Raw genomic sequence first — 12,484 nt, 5'->3', positions numbered from 1 at the left:
CATACTTCTTTATGATCCTGATAAGTCTCTTTCAAATCACCATGGGATCTAGTTTTAAAACAAGTCTAACATAATCACCAGTCCTTGAGTTCCTACCAAAAAAAAAAAAAAAATTAAGCATATGTTGGAATGTATCTAATTTTATCAAATTATATTAAGAATATCTCATACTGTACGCCAGCACAGCTGTAGCAGAAAACATAAAAACTGGTATTCCTGGGGTGTCTGGGTGGCTCAGTCAGTTGAGAGTCAACTCTTGGTTTCAGCTCAGATCAAGGTCTCAGGGATCCTGGGATCAAGCCCTGCCTCAGGTTCCGTGCACTCCAAGAGGAGTCCGCTTAAAGATACCCTCCCTCTGCCTCCCCCCCGCCCCAAATAAATCAAATAAATAACTAAATCTTAAAAAAAAAAAAAAAAAAAAGCCAACTGGTATTCCTGATAAAAGCCTACTAGCCACCACTACATGTTACACAAACAGCCTAAACCACCTCTGTAGTATGTATCATATTCAATCAGCTTTTGTATATTCTGGAACATGTTGTCTTCCATTTTAAAGATCTTTAATACATATTAAATCAATATTTAAAAATGACATTCTTCCTACCCTAGGGAACATAAGCCAGTGTTGACCTCACTTACTCAGGGAAGAATGATCTTAAATGCACACAGTTCATAAAATCATCATGTGCTCATCGTAATGTTCAGTAGCAAGCTCTGGAGTCAAATCCTAGCTTGGCATTCACTGGCAGTGTTGACTTTAGGCATACTGATCTCCTATCTTAAGGATTTTTCTTCTATTAATGGAGATAATAATAGTATCTACTCCAAGGGATTGCTGAGAGGAAGATTAAATAAAGATATAAAAAGAACTGAAATACAGCAGCTGGCACATAGTCAATAACATTAGGTTTTATTATTTGTCCTCAATGACTAAGAATCTGTAGAAAATTTTCAATTCTAATTCTGCTTATTCACGGATACTATATATAAATCACCAAGATAGCCTAAATAAGATAAACACCCTCAGGTAATTATGAGGACACACATTTGTGATAAAGCTGTTGCAGGGTTTTAAAGAGCCAAAAATTAACTACATTTATCTTGCTTAGCATTTAACTTAACCAGTTAACTTGAAACTGGATAAAACCAGGGATTTCTTTACTTTTAGAAACAGGATATACTGTCAGACCCAGGTGGATGGTACCATTTTCCTATCTGAACTCTTCGGCCTCCACAGAAAGCCCACACGCATAATGCCTGGGTAAGTGGGTCAGGAAAATACATTTCACCTTTTAATTATAATGAGTTCAAATCTGTTCCTATATATATTTGCCTCTCCAGATTAAAAATGTTCTTTTCCTTTTTAAAAAATGGTCTCTTAAAGGCTATAAATAAGATTGATATTAATACAAAATACTTCCATGACAGAGAATTTCAACTCCATCAAGAATACAAGTTAAACAAGTTATATTCAAGCAATGATTTTTATTTATAGAAGCTCAAAATAAGTGTTGTTATTCGAGTCAAGAAGCAAAACTCTCTTCTAGCGATGCCACCAAGGCTCAAAACCTTTTTGGGTTTTTTTGGGGGTTTTTTTTTGTTTTTAAGATTTTTATTTATTTATTTATTCATGAAAGACACAGAGAGAGAGAGGCAGAGACACAGGCAGAGGGAGAAGCAGGCTCCATGCAGGGAGCCTGATGTGGGACTCGATCCCGGGACTCCAGGATCACGCCCTGGGCCAAAGGCAGGCACTAAACCACTGAGCCACCCAGGGATTCCCTCAAAAACTTTTTGAAACTCTATTTGTAGGTTCCCAAAGACGAGCCTTACACACAAAATTCCTAGTCTCCACCTTAGAATTATCTCATTTGTGACCAAAAACCATACTGATTACTCAATTCATTCACCAGATTTATCTCCAAAAGTTAAATATAACTCCCCCAAAATGAAGACTTACCAGGATTAAGAATGTGCAATATGCTCTAAAGGCAAATTCAAAAGAAGTACAGCAAAAATTCTACAGTTTGGAAATCTCATTAAAATAAATATATAATTATTTCCCATTTTGGAAACTTCTGATACTTGTTATTAAAAAGCAGTCACGGGGCACATGGGTGGCTCAGCCGATTAAACATCTGCCTTTGGCTGGGGTCGTGATCTCAGAGTCCTGGGGTGGAGCACCATGTCAGGCTCTCTGCTCAGTGGGGAGTCTGCTTCTCCCTCTTTCTCCTTCTGTTCTCTCTCTCTCAAATAAATAAATAATACCTTTATTAAAAAAAAAAAAAAGGCAGTCACATTACCCTACAGATACTCCTCAGAGATGACCATAAAACCACAGTTAAGCAAAAGTGGAAGTCTAAAATATCATACCAGATCTATGTAAAAGCAGCAAAATGATACTGTGGATAATAACCGAAGTTGTTTAATTTGAAAAATTAAACTAATGTACTTCCATAACATTGGCTCCCCGCGTGCCTCTGAAGGAAGAGTGTTTAATACAGTTATTTATATCCATTCTTCTTGAAAATTTACATTTGATTCACACTGGTTTGGGTAAACTGGAATTCTTCAAAAGAAGGAACTTTCAAGTTGTCTTTTGTTCTTTTGTTGGTTGCTTAAAGAGATGGATTTAGGCTAAGACAGGAAATTATCCCAGCTTAGCTCACCTAAACCTAACACATCCTGCTCCAAGTACCTGCACTGTAACCTATTTAGCACATACTTCAAAATTTGTTAACATCCTTCTCCTAAAAAAAAAGATCTGGCACAGAAGTAATTTATGCCAAGATTTCAGCAGCTGTTATTCAAATTTTTTTAAAATTCCAAATCTAACCCTTGACAGCTTTGTGGCACTGGACAAGATACACAGCTTCTCTATACCCCAGTTCTTAATCTGTGAAATGGGACTAAAATAATAAACAATGTATCTATTTCATGGGTGTGGTGACAATTAAATGACATTATGTGCTTGACACATGGCAGGCACTCAATAAATATTTGTTAAATGAGCGAGTAAATGAAATAATGCACACAAAATGCTTAAAATAGTACCTGACAAATATTATAACAAATGTAAAATCACTTGAGGTCTTTACCTAGAATAAGCAAAAGTAAATGGCTAACAATATTAATATCACTATCCCAAAATTCTATAACCAGATTTAATATTGATTAATATTAATATTTAATATTGACTTAATAAAGATTTTCATATAAATAAATTTCAAAAATTTTAATGGTTTGAAATATTCTCACATATTACTTTACCAATAGTCTCAATTTCCAGTTGTAGGGTCTCTCTTTAAGTGATGAAGAGCTGGTTAGAACATCCAAAAATTCTCTCTCCCTTGTACCAATTACAACCACATAGCCAACATATGAGCTAAGGATGAGTCATTCAAGAAAAGGAAATTAATAGGGGCCTGTGGGTGGCTCAGTGGTTGAGCGTCTGCCTTTGGCTCAGGTCATGATTCTGGGGTCCTGGGATCGAGTCCCACATCGGGCTCCCTGCAGAGAGCCTGCTTCTCCCTCTGCCTGTGTCTCTGCCTCTCTCTCTGTATCTCTCATGAATAAATAAATAAAATATTTTTAAAAAGAAAAGGAAATTAGTCAATGACTAATTTACTTAGTTAGCTTCATCAGAAATCAATAAAGTTAAAATTAAGCTTTCAAAAATTATTGAGTTTCTTCCAGTCTGCCCAGTATACAAAGACGTTATCTGATTTTAGACTAAATCGCATTAATTTTAAAATAAAAACAGGTGCTCACTTCGGCAGCACATAAAATAAAAACAGGAAATTTTTCTTCTATTCTTTGGGTAAACAAAAATGTAAAACTGAAATAATGACTGAATTTACTATGTACCCAGTATTATGACCTAAATGTTTCTGTACAGTAAATCATTTAATCCTCACAATCACTCTTCCGATCAATAAGATGGAAAAATTGAGGCTACAGAACTGGAACTGTATAGTTTTAACCAACCTTATAAGGTAAAGTGATATTTAACCAAGTTGGCCAAAGAATGAGAATATGACACAAATAAACGATTGTCAAAGAATCAGAATAATAAATCACATTTAATAAAAGTTTACTTGAATAAAACTGAGTGATTCAGAAACATACTCTCAAGATCTCCCAATGCCTAGAAGCCCATGTTATGAACAATTCTTTTGTGAATGTGTAACGTGTAGGAGACTGGGATGAGGACATATTAATAACTTTGTAATCCATTCTGAAAGTCACTTTTTATAATGAATTCCCCATAGTTTATCATTTGTCTCACATTTTAAAAGAAAATTTCATTATTGAAGTCCAGTGCTCGTCTGAAGTATGGATAAATATAAATGCATTCTATTTATACTTTTTATTTTGACCTAGTTGAGGTAAAAAGGGCAAAAAGCTAATAGGCTACTTTCATAAAGTTGTTAAAAGGAAAAATAAAGATTAGGAGCAATTATGAACAAAATTACTCCAATGTCTCTCGGAAACTTCCTTAAGTATAATTCCTTTATTTCCATAAAAACAATTACTAAATCACCCAGCAATCTTCTGATAGAATTCCGTCAGAAAAGTAAAAATGGGGCACCTGGCTGACTCAGTCATGCAAGAACATGCAACTCTTTTTTTTTTTTTTTGAAGATTTTATTTATTTATTCACAACAGACATAGAGAGAAAGAAAGGCAGAGACACAGGCAGAGGGAGAAGCAGGCTCCATGCAGGGAACCCGACATAGGACTCGATCCCGGGACTCCAGGATCGCGCCCTGGGCCAAAGGCAGGTGTTAAACTGCTGAGCCACCGAGGGATTCCCCCAACAGCATGCAATTCTTGATGCCCTGGTCATGAGTTTGAGGCCCATGTTAGGTGTTTACTTAAAAAAGTTATTTTTAATTTAAAAAGAGTCAAAATTATCATTGTTTTAAAATACATATCAGGCACCTCTTAAAAAAGGTTTTACATTTATCACTCAATTGTGCCATATGTATATTAAGTTAAATCATCCCAGTTACAATGAATTTAAATTTGCATTTAAATTGGCTTAAATATATAAAGTAAATATATACGATATTAGTACATATGTTCTTCCGCCTTTAATAAAAGGAAGAATCAATACTGAGAGAGCTCACTGGCAAGTCAGAGAAAGTAGTGTTAATTGGCTTGGAATTTTCATTGTTGACATCAAAATAAAATGTTATTCAACAAAATAGTTCAAATGAGGTATCACCTAGTCTCTCATTTCAGTTAATAACTCCAATCTGAGACCATTAGACAAGCACTGAATAAGCATCTAAGAAAGAACTGTGCATAGTTAGTTCTTTGCCAGTGACAAATTCCAAAGGAGTATCTGTTTTGTGGTACCAGGACTGGACTCCTGTACCTTCACACCCTGATAATTGTTGTATCACCTGAAGCAGCTGGGGCACTCCCAACCTTTGGATTAGAGAAAACACCAAGCAGAATTCTAATAAAAAGAGTCCATGTTAATAAGCCTAAGAAATTAAAATTGCGGGGATCCCGGGGTGGCTCAGCGGTTTGGTGCCTGCCTTTGGCCCAGGGCGCGATCCTGGAGTCCCGAGATCGAGTCCCACGTCGGGCTCCCGGCATGGAGCCTGCTTCTCCCTCTGCCTGTGTCTCTGCCTCTCTCTCTCTCTCTCTCTGTGTCTATCATAAATAAATAAACAAATCTTTAAAAAAAAATTAAAATTGCTACCTATACATAAGTAGCATTATGATTAATCATCAAAAACTCTACTAACGGCCTACTATGTGCAAAGCTCAGTGAAAGAGATTGAGGGGAGTTATCAGCTAAAACAACTTAGCTTCTGATGAAGAGGTTTCTGATCAAATTAGGTAAAGATATAAACTAGTGTAATTAACCAAGAATATAAGGGGTGCTGGCAAAAAAAAAAGCTTTTGATCCAACGAGGTAGATAAGATACATGCTAGTGTGACTTGCCAAGAACATGAGGAGTATCAGCAATAAATGTCAAAATTTTAGAGAAGAAAGATTTACTACTGCAAAGTCAGCACAGACTTCATAGAGGGGAATTGAGCTGAGCCTTGGAAGACGGAAAAGTTTAAACAGTGTAAGAGAAGAAAAAGACAAAAGATACCAGGAACAAAGGTGCTGAATTGGGAATGTGGTCATTAAATATTTATTAAATACCTACTACATGTCAGTCATTGTGTCAGATACTAGGTAAACAAAACAGATGAGTTCCCCACTCTTGTAAAGTCTAGTGGGGAAGGCAGATAATAATCATGCAAGCAGATATATCATTACAAGTTGTAATAGGTGTTATGAAGGGAGGCAACAGATGCCAGAGACAGGGAATAACGGAAAAGGACCAGCAATATAAGATGAGGAGGGAAAGCATCTCTGATACACATGCTGAGGCTTGAAGGAGGCAGCCAGGCAAAGAACAGGGGAAAGCGCATTCAAGGAAGAGAGCCACACGTGAAAAGGCCCTGTGGTAGGAAACAGCTTCTTAAGGATAAATAAGAAGCTGGTATGACTGAAGCATAATGGACAACAAGCTTGGTATAAGGTGAAGCTGGAAAGTAGGTGGGGCCAAGCTTTAGAAGACATCATAGGCCAAGATAAAGAGTTTGAATTTGGATTTTATTCCAAGCCCTAAACAAAATCTTTAAAAGTTTTTGCATACTCACAAACATACTGTTGAATAAACAGAACCAGACCCAAAAGAATATCTGCTGTATGATTTCATTTTTACAAAAAAACAAAACAAGAAAAATTAACACCTGCTTTTAGAAATCATCCCAGGGAGGTGGGGAAGGGAGGCAGGAACTGGAAAGTAACTTGGTGGGGGGCTTCTGAGTATGAGTAATATTGTTTCTTGATCTACGTACTGGTTCCACAGATATATTCAGTTTGTGAAAAAAAAATGATCAAACTGTACTCTTAATATATATAATACTTCAATAAAATGATGTAATTTTTAAAAATTCAATTTTTAATAACATTTTTAAAAGATTACTCTGGACAGATAAAATGGAAATAGAACAGCACACCCAAACGTGTCCTAATTCACAGATTAACTTAATGGAAACTTTTAGATACATGGAAAATAGGGGAAGGGGTAAGTCAAATAGCCAGTGAATATACCAAGTACCATGTTCCTAAAGAATGCAAAATCTAGGAAGGGAGTTTTGCAATAAAGAATGAACTATAAATGAATCTCTAGAAATTAAGAAGTCTAAAAGATTTGTAATGCTTGTTAGGTTTTGGCTTACATTTTAATATGATATTTCCAAGCTCTTCCCTTGCTCCCCCCAACCCTAATACACAGAGAGTGTGATGAAACTGATCCCAAACTTGAGCACCAATCACATCTGAGCTCAAATCAACCGTCTCTGCCCCTCACTTGGCTCTGGCAGTAACTGCTCTGAGCTCAGCTTCCTCATGTATAAAGAGGATAATAACTACTGCACAGAGTTATTATTTTTCTCCCTATCATCACCCAAAATATTGAGTTGGTAGACCAGTATTTTAATTTAATTATTATTTCCTAATGATATATGAAAGGCCCATGGCTGATGAGTTTCCATTCTCAAGACTGACAGGTGAGAGAGAAGACATATAAAACAGTCAACATGTAGAAACAGAATGTATAATGAGAAATGAAGAGTAAGAGATACAAATGGGGCTGCTTCCAGGGGCATTTGGGTGGCTCAGTGGTTTTAGGCATCCAACTCTTGATTTAGGCTCAGGTCAAGACCTCAGGGGTCCTGAGATTAAGCCATACGACTAGCAGAGGAGCCAGCAGAGGAGCCGCCTGAGACTCTCTCCCCCTTTCCCTCTGCCCTCTCACCCCCACTCACACTCACTGACTCTCTAAATAAAATCTTTAAAAAAAATAACACAAGACTGGTCTAGAAGTGGCAACAGAGCTTTCAAACTTTTTCAAAGACAGACTTGAGCTATAGCAGATTGGGACAGGTTCAGTGACCTAAGAAATTATGAGAAGGAGGGGCACCTGGGTGGCTCAGTTGGTTAAGCATCTGGCTCTATTTTGGCTCCGGTCATGATCTCGGGGTGGTGAGATTTACTCCCATGTAGGGCTCAGCACGGAGTCTTGCTTTTCTCCCTTTACCGACCCCCAATCTCTCTCTCTCTCTCCCCCTCTCAAATAAATAATTCTAAATAAATAAATAAATAAATAGGTAGATAGATAGATAAGTAAATAAACAATTTTTTAAAAAATTATGAGAAGGAAACAATAATCTTATGTCTTCTGAGAAAGAGACAATTTCTACCTGATGTATTGCCTTTGTGGGATATTAGCTAAAACAAGTTAGAGATAAGCATTAAGGATATTCTGACCCAGGTGGAAGGGCAAGGCCTTTAGTTATTTTACAGCATCCCCACCCTTTAGCATTATTTGAACTACACTGGGTAAAGCACTTCCAGGGACAGCCAAAGATGCTAAGTTTTATATTTCAGGAGATACCATTTCAAAAAGGAAACAAAAATAAAAGTTCAACTCCTTAATAAATCTTTGGGTAATTCCACCACCACCACCCCCGCAACCCCCCCCAACCCTCCGCCAACGACAGCCCTGTCCTAAAATGAAAACCTGGTTCCTCATGAATTTCTTTCCCCTGATCTGCCAAGTATACCCCTATCTCTACCAATCTTATTCTTCTCATGCACCTCATCAATAAATACCTAAGGTTTCCCTATTTCCTACAGAGTTAGCATACTAACTCACTCTGATCTCAATAGTTTGAATTAGGGAACACAGAAACTTCGTAACATTGCCAGGAATTACTTTGCTAACCAATACCTTAAAAAAAAAAAAAAAAACAAACAGTTTAAACAAAAGATGGCAGTTGTGATTACACAACTGTGTACATCTGTCAAAGCTCATCAAACTGCACACTTAAAATGGATGAATTTTATTGTATGTAAATTAGACCTCAATAAAGCTGAATTTTAAAAAAAAGTGAGGGCAGCCCGGGTGGCTCAGTGGTTTAGCACTGCCTTCGGCTCAGGGCGTGATCCTGGAAACCCAGGATCAAGTCCAGCATCGGGCTCCCTGCATGGGGCCTGCTTCTCCCTCTGCCTGTGTCTCTCATGGATAAATAAATAAAATCTTTTAAAAAACAGTAATAAGAAATAATAAAAAAGTGTTTCTTCAGCAAGTATTTACTGAGCATCTATTATGTGCTTCAAAGTTTATACCAAATCTTTCAGCTTGACTGTGTCCTACCTGTAACTAATGTGCTTTACTTATAAGCTGACACTATCCCAAAAAGCCAGTATTACATGAAAAATGGTTCAGCTTCTGATTATGAATGTCACCCTAATTATGGCCTCTACAGTGGAAGGACCATTAGCTATCCAAATTTTCCATTATATAAGTGAAATCTATGATCACCCAAGTACTCTGCATTTCAACACAAATGCTTCCGGGGGGGGGGGGGGGATATATAGATATATAAATATATACATACACACACACAATATACACACCTACAGTATACAGGACACACCACTAGCACAAAAACATCTCAATAGCATACTGACAACATTGCTGGAAGAAAAAGAAGGCAATACTACTGGGGAAAGGACCTAATTGGCTTATTCTACAGTCCAAGGTGAGCCAGTGGCTGAGTTAAAGGCCTAGAAATTAATGCAGTGTGCATAATGGGAGATAACCAAGGACCTCACAGACTGGGTTTGAATTCCAGCTCCACCTCTTACCATCTGTATGTGTAAACCTGGGGCAGTCACTTTACCTTCTGACCTTCAGTTTGCCCATATGTGAAACAGGGGATGCCAATTATGACCTACAGCATTGTTGTGAAAACTCTATGAGATATATACCACCAAGCACAATTACTGGGCACAGAGTAGGCAACTCACCAAAATTAAGCTCCCCTTCTTGGTCTTAAATTATTCAGGAGTAAGAAAATGCCTATTAATCGAGGCTAATTCATAATCCCTGTTAGTAATGACAGTACAACAATGAACCTGTACTTGCTGCCTTGTTCATACTCTAATCAACTCCCTTCCCCAGCCCACTATTTCCAGTTTTTCAAACTTTAGTTACTATGTTTAGAAAAGTGATTTAATTTTAGAAACCTGGAAAATTCTTCTGAGTAAATTGAGCAAAACCTTAATCTGCCCCAAGGGGAATCCTGAGCAAAAATAATTATTTCTGACAGAAGAATTTTTCTATGGGAGTTACTTAATTCAACCACACGAATGCTACCAAAGCTGCACACAAAGTGACAAAACAATCTGGAACATACCGTACAGATTCTCCAAAGGGAAATATCCTCCTAAAATCCAAACCTCTCCCTCCCTTCCTAATCTAATAAAATCTTACTAGGTGATCTGAGTTCCCCCAACACGAGTCCAGCTCCTTACAGGCCAGAACTGCAGCAGTCCTTAAAATGCTCTGAACAAAAAAAAACAAAAAAAAAAAACAAAAAAAAAACAAAACCTCTGCAAACGTCCCCAAAAGGCAGGGAGGTCCAGAGAATATTTTCTCCCCAATCAACAGATAAGGCAACCAGGAGCTCCGAAGCACACAATTCTTTTCCCCAAGGTCATTCGAGTCAGTGAAGGAAGGTGTGACGGAGAATCTGCAAGCAATCCCTGGCTTTCTGGAGATCACACTGCAGGGTTGGTTTTCTGTTGGGTTGTGGATGGGGGGACTGGGGGGGGTTGGAAGAGGAGCGGGGGGGGGGGGGCGCCCGGTCTCTTCCCTTCTTCCCTTCTCCCACCCTCAAGTGTGAGCACTGGTCTCGGCATTTCCGAAACAAGCCACAACAAGCTTGCAGGGTTAGGAAAGGGGCTGACGCGACGGAGAAACAGATGCTCCAAAGCAAGACGGTCTTTCTCGGCTCGCAGAGCCTCCTCTCCAAGGTCATCAAGAGAAACCGCAGGCACGTCTGCGGGCTCCCACGCGGGCTCCGAACCCGCAGCCCGGCCGCCCCGGGAGGCCGGCTCCCCCGCAGCAAGCAGCCTCCGCAGCCAGAGGCCACGGCCCCCGAGGCCGCACTTCATTCCTGCGCTCGGGGCAGCCATGGCTCCTTCCCGGCGCGCAGGGGCGGGGGTGCGCGGGGAGGCGGGCGGCGGGCGGCGCGCGCTGCGGAAAGTTCACCGCGGCGGCGGGGGGCGGGGGGCGGGCGGCGGGCGGCGGGCGGCGAGGGGCGGCCCGGCCCGGCTCGCCCGCGTCCCCCTGCAGATTCCACCATTAATTAGTCCTAAGGACTGTCTACTGGCAACTTAAACAAAGCGAATGCCTCGAATTCCTTCCCGGCCCAGCGGTCTGGCTGCGAGGCCAGCATCGGCCGGGACGCGGGCCGGCGCGGCGGGCCGACAGCTGCGGCGGCGGCGGGACCCCTCCCCCGGCCCGCGCCCCCGCAGCCCGCTCCCGCAGCCCGGCCGACCCCCCCCTCCTCCTCCTCCTCCTCCTCCTCCTCCTCCTCCTCGGGAGCTCCCGGGCTCTTCCTGTAAGATCACTTCCTTCCTCCCCGGGTGCCCGCGGGCCCCGCGCAGCCCCCTCCCCGCCCCCCCCACGCCGGACCCCAAACTCGACCCGAAACTCCCCTCCGCCCTCCCCCTCCCGAAAACGTCCCCTCGGCTCTCTGCCCCGAACGTTTCTCCTCCCGGAGCCTCACTCCCACCAGAACTCTCGCAGATCCTTCCCTCCCCCTCCAAAAGAAGAATTTCCAACTCCAAAAAATTTCTCAAGGTCTCGCCCCAGAAGGTCTCCCCTTCCGAGCCCTTTCTCCAAAATTCCTCTCCAAGGCCGCCCCCTCCCCCGCCTCAACTCCATACCCGCCCCCCCCAGCCCTCCCCGGGGTGCGCCCGCCGGTCCTGCCCTGGCGCCCCTGGGTGCGCCGACCCCTTGCCCGGGCGGGCCGCCCCTCCGGCCGCCCCCTCCGGCCGCCCCAGCCCCCCCAGCCCCCGCGCCGCGCGCCCGCCGCCTCCGCGCCGACCCCTCACCTCGGCGGCTCCGGCCCGCGCTCCCGCCCGCGGAGGGGTCCAGCGCTCCGCTCCCGGCGGCCGGCGCCTCCTCGGGCTCCCCGGGACTGACAATGAGGGGCGGGGCCAGATGGTGACGTCAGCGCCCTGGGGGCGGGGCCTGTCGTGGGGGCGGGGCTGCCGATCCGCCCCGCCCCCTCCGTTCTTTTCCTCCTTCCCAGGACTTGGATTTTGCCAAGTTTCTACGGCTTGCCTAAGTGCCCGGGTCCTGTGCTAGGCGCGGTGTGAAATCGAAATGACAGATAAGAAAGATGTCCTGCTTTCAAAAGGGGCACTCCTGGCGGGGGGTGGGGAAAGGGGTGGGGGGGGTAGGATTAAATGAGATAATCCACGTAAAGGTGTTTAGCCCAGAGCCTGGTATTGAATAATCACTCAACGAATACTATTTATAATACTCAGCAATTGTGGGAAAGGCCTTCAATGTGGAGGCATGGCTTCCAGTCCCCAGCTCTGCTA

At 42.0% G+C, this 12,484-nt stretch overlaps 1 protein-coding gene across 8 annotated transcripts in view; it reads right to left on the bottom strand.

Annotated features, from left to right (window-relative positions):
• LUZP1 (leucine zipper protein 1) overlaps positions 1 to 12,104 on the bottom strand; it is an 89,563-nt gene extending 77,459 nt beyond the window's left edge. For 5 of the 8 annotated variants that reach the window (XM_035713104.2, XM_025447921.3, XM_025447919.3 and 2 more), the window contains exon 1: positions 11,990 to 12,090. The gene's annotated coding sequence lies outside the window, so the exon portion shown is untranslated. Of the gene's footprint in view, positions 1 to 11,989 lie in introns of all 8 variants that reach the window. The other 3 variants (XM_025447917.2, XM_025447918.2, XM_025447916.2) reach the window with 1 other exon arrangement.
• Positions 12,105 to 12,484: the final 380 nt, after the last annotated feature.

This window comes from Canis lupus, chromosome 2 (genome assembly GCF_003254725.2).
Source record: "Canis lupus dingo isolate Sandy chromosome 2, ASM325472v2, whole genome shotgun sequence".
NCBI classification, from domain to species: Eukaryota; Metazoa; Chordata; class Mammalia; order Carnivora; family Canidae; genus Canis; species Canis lupus.
The sequence above is the reverse complement of the archived record's forward strand: the minus strand, read 5'-3'. Positions and strand labels throughout refer to the sequence as shown.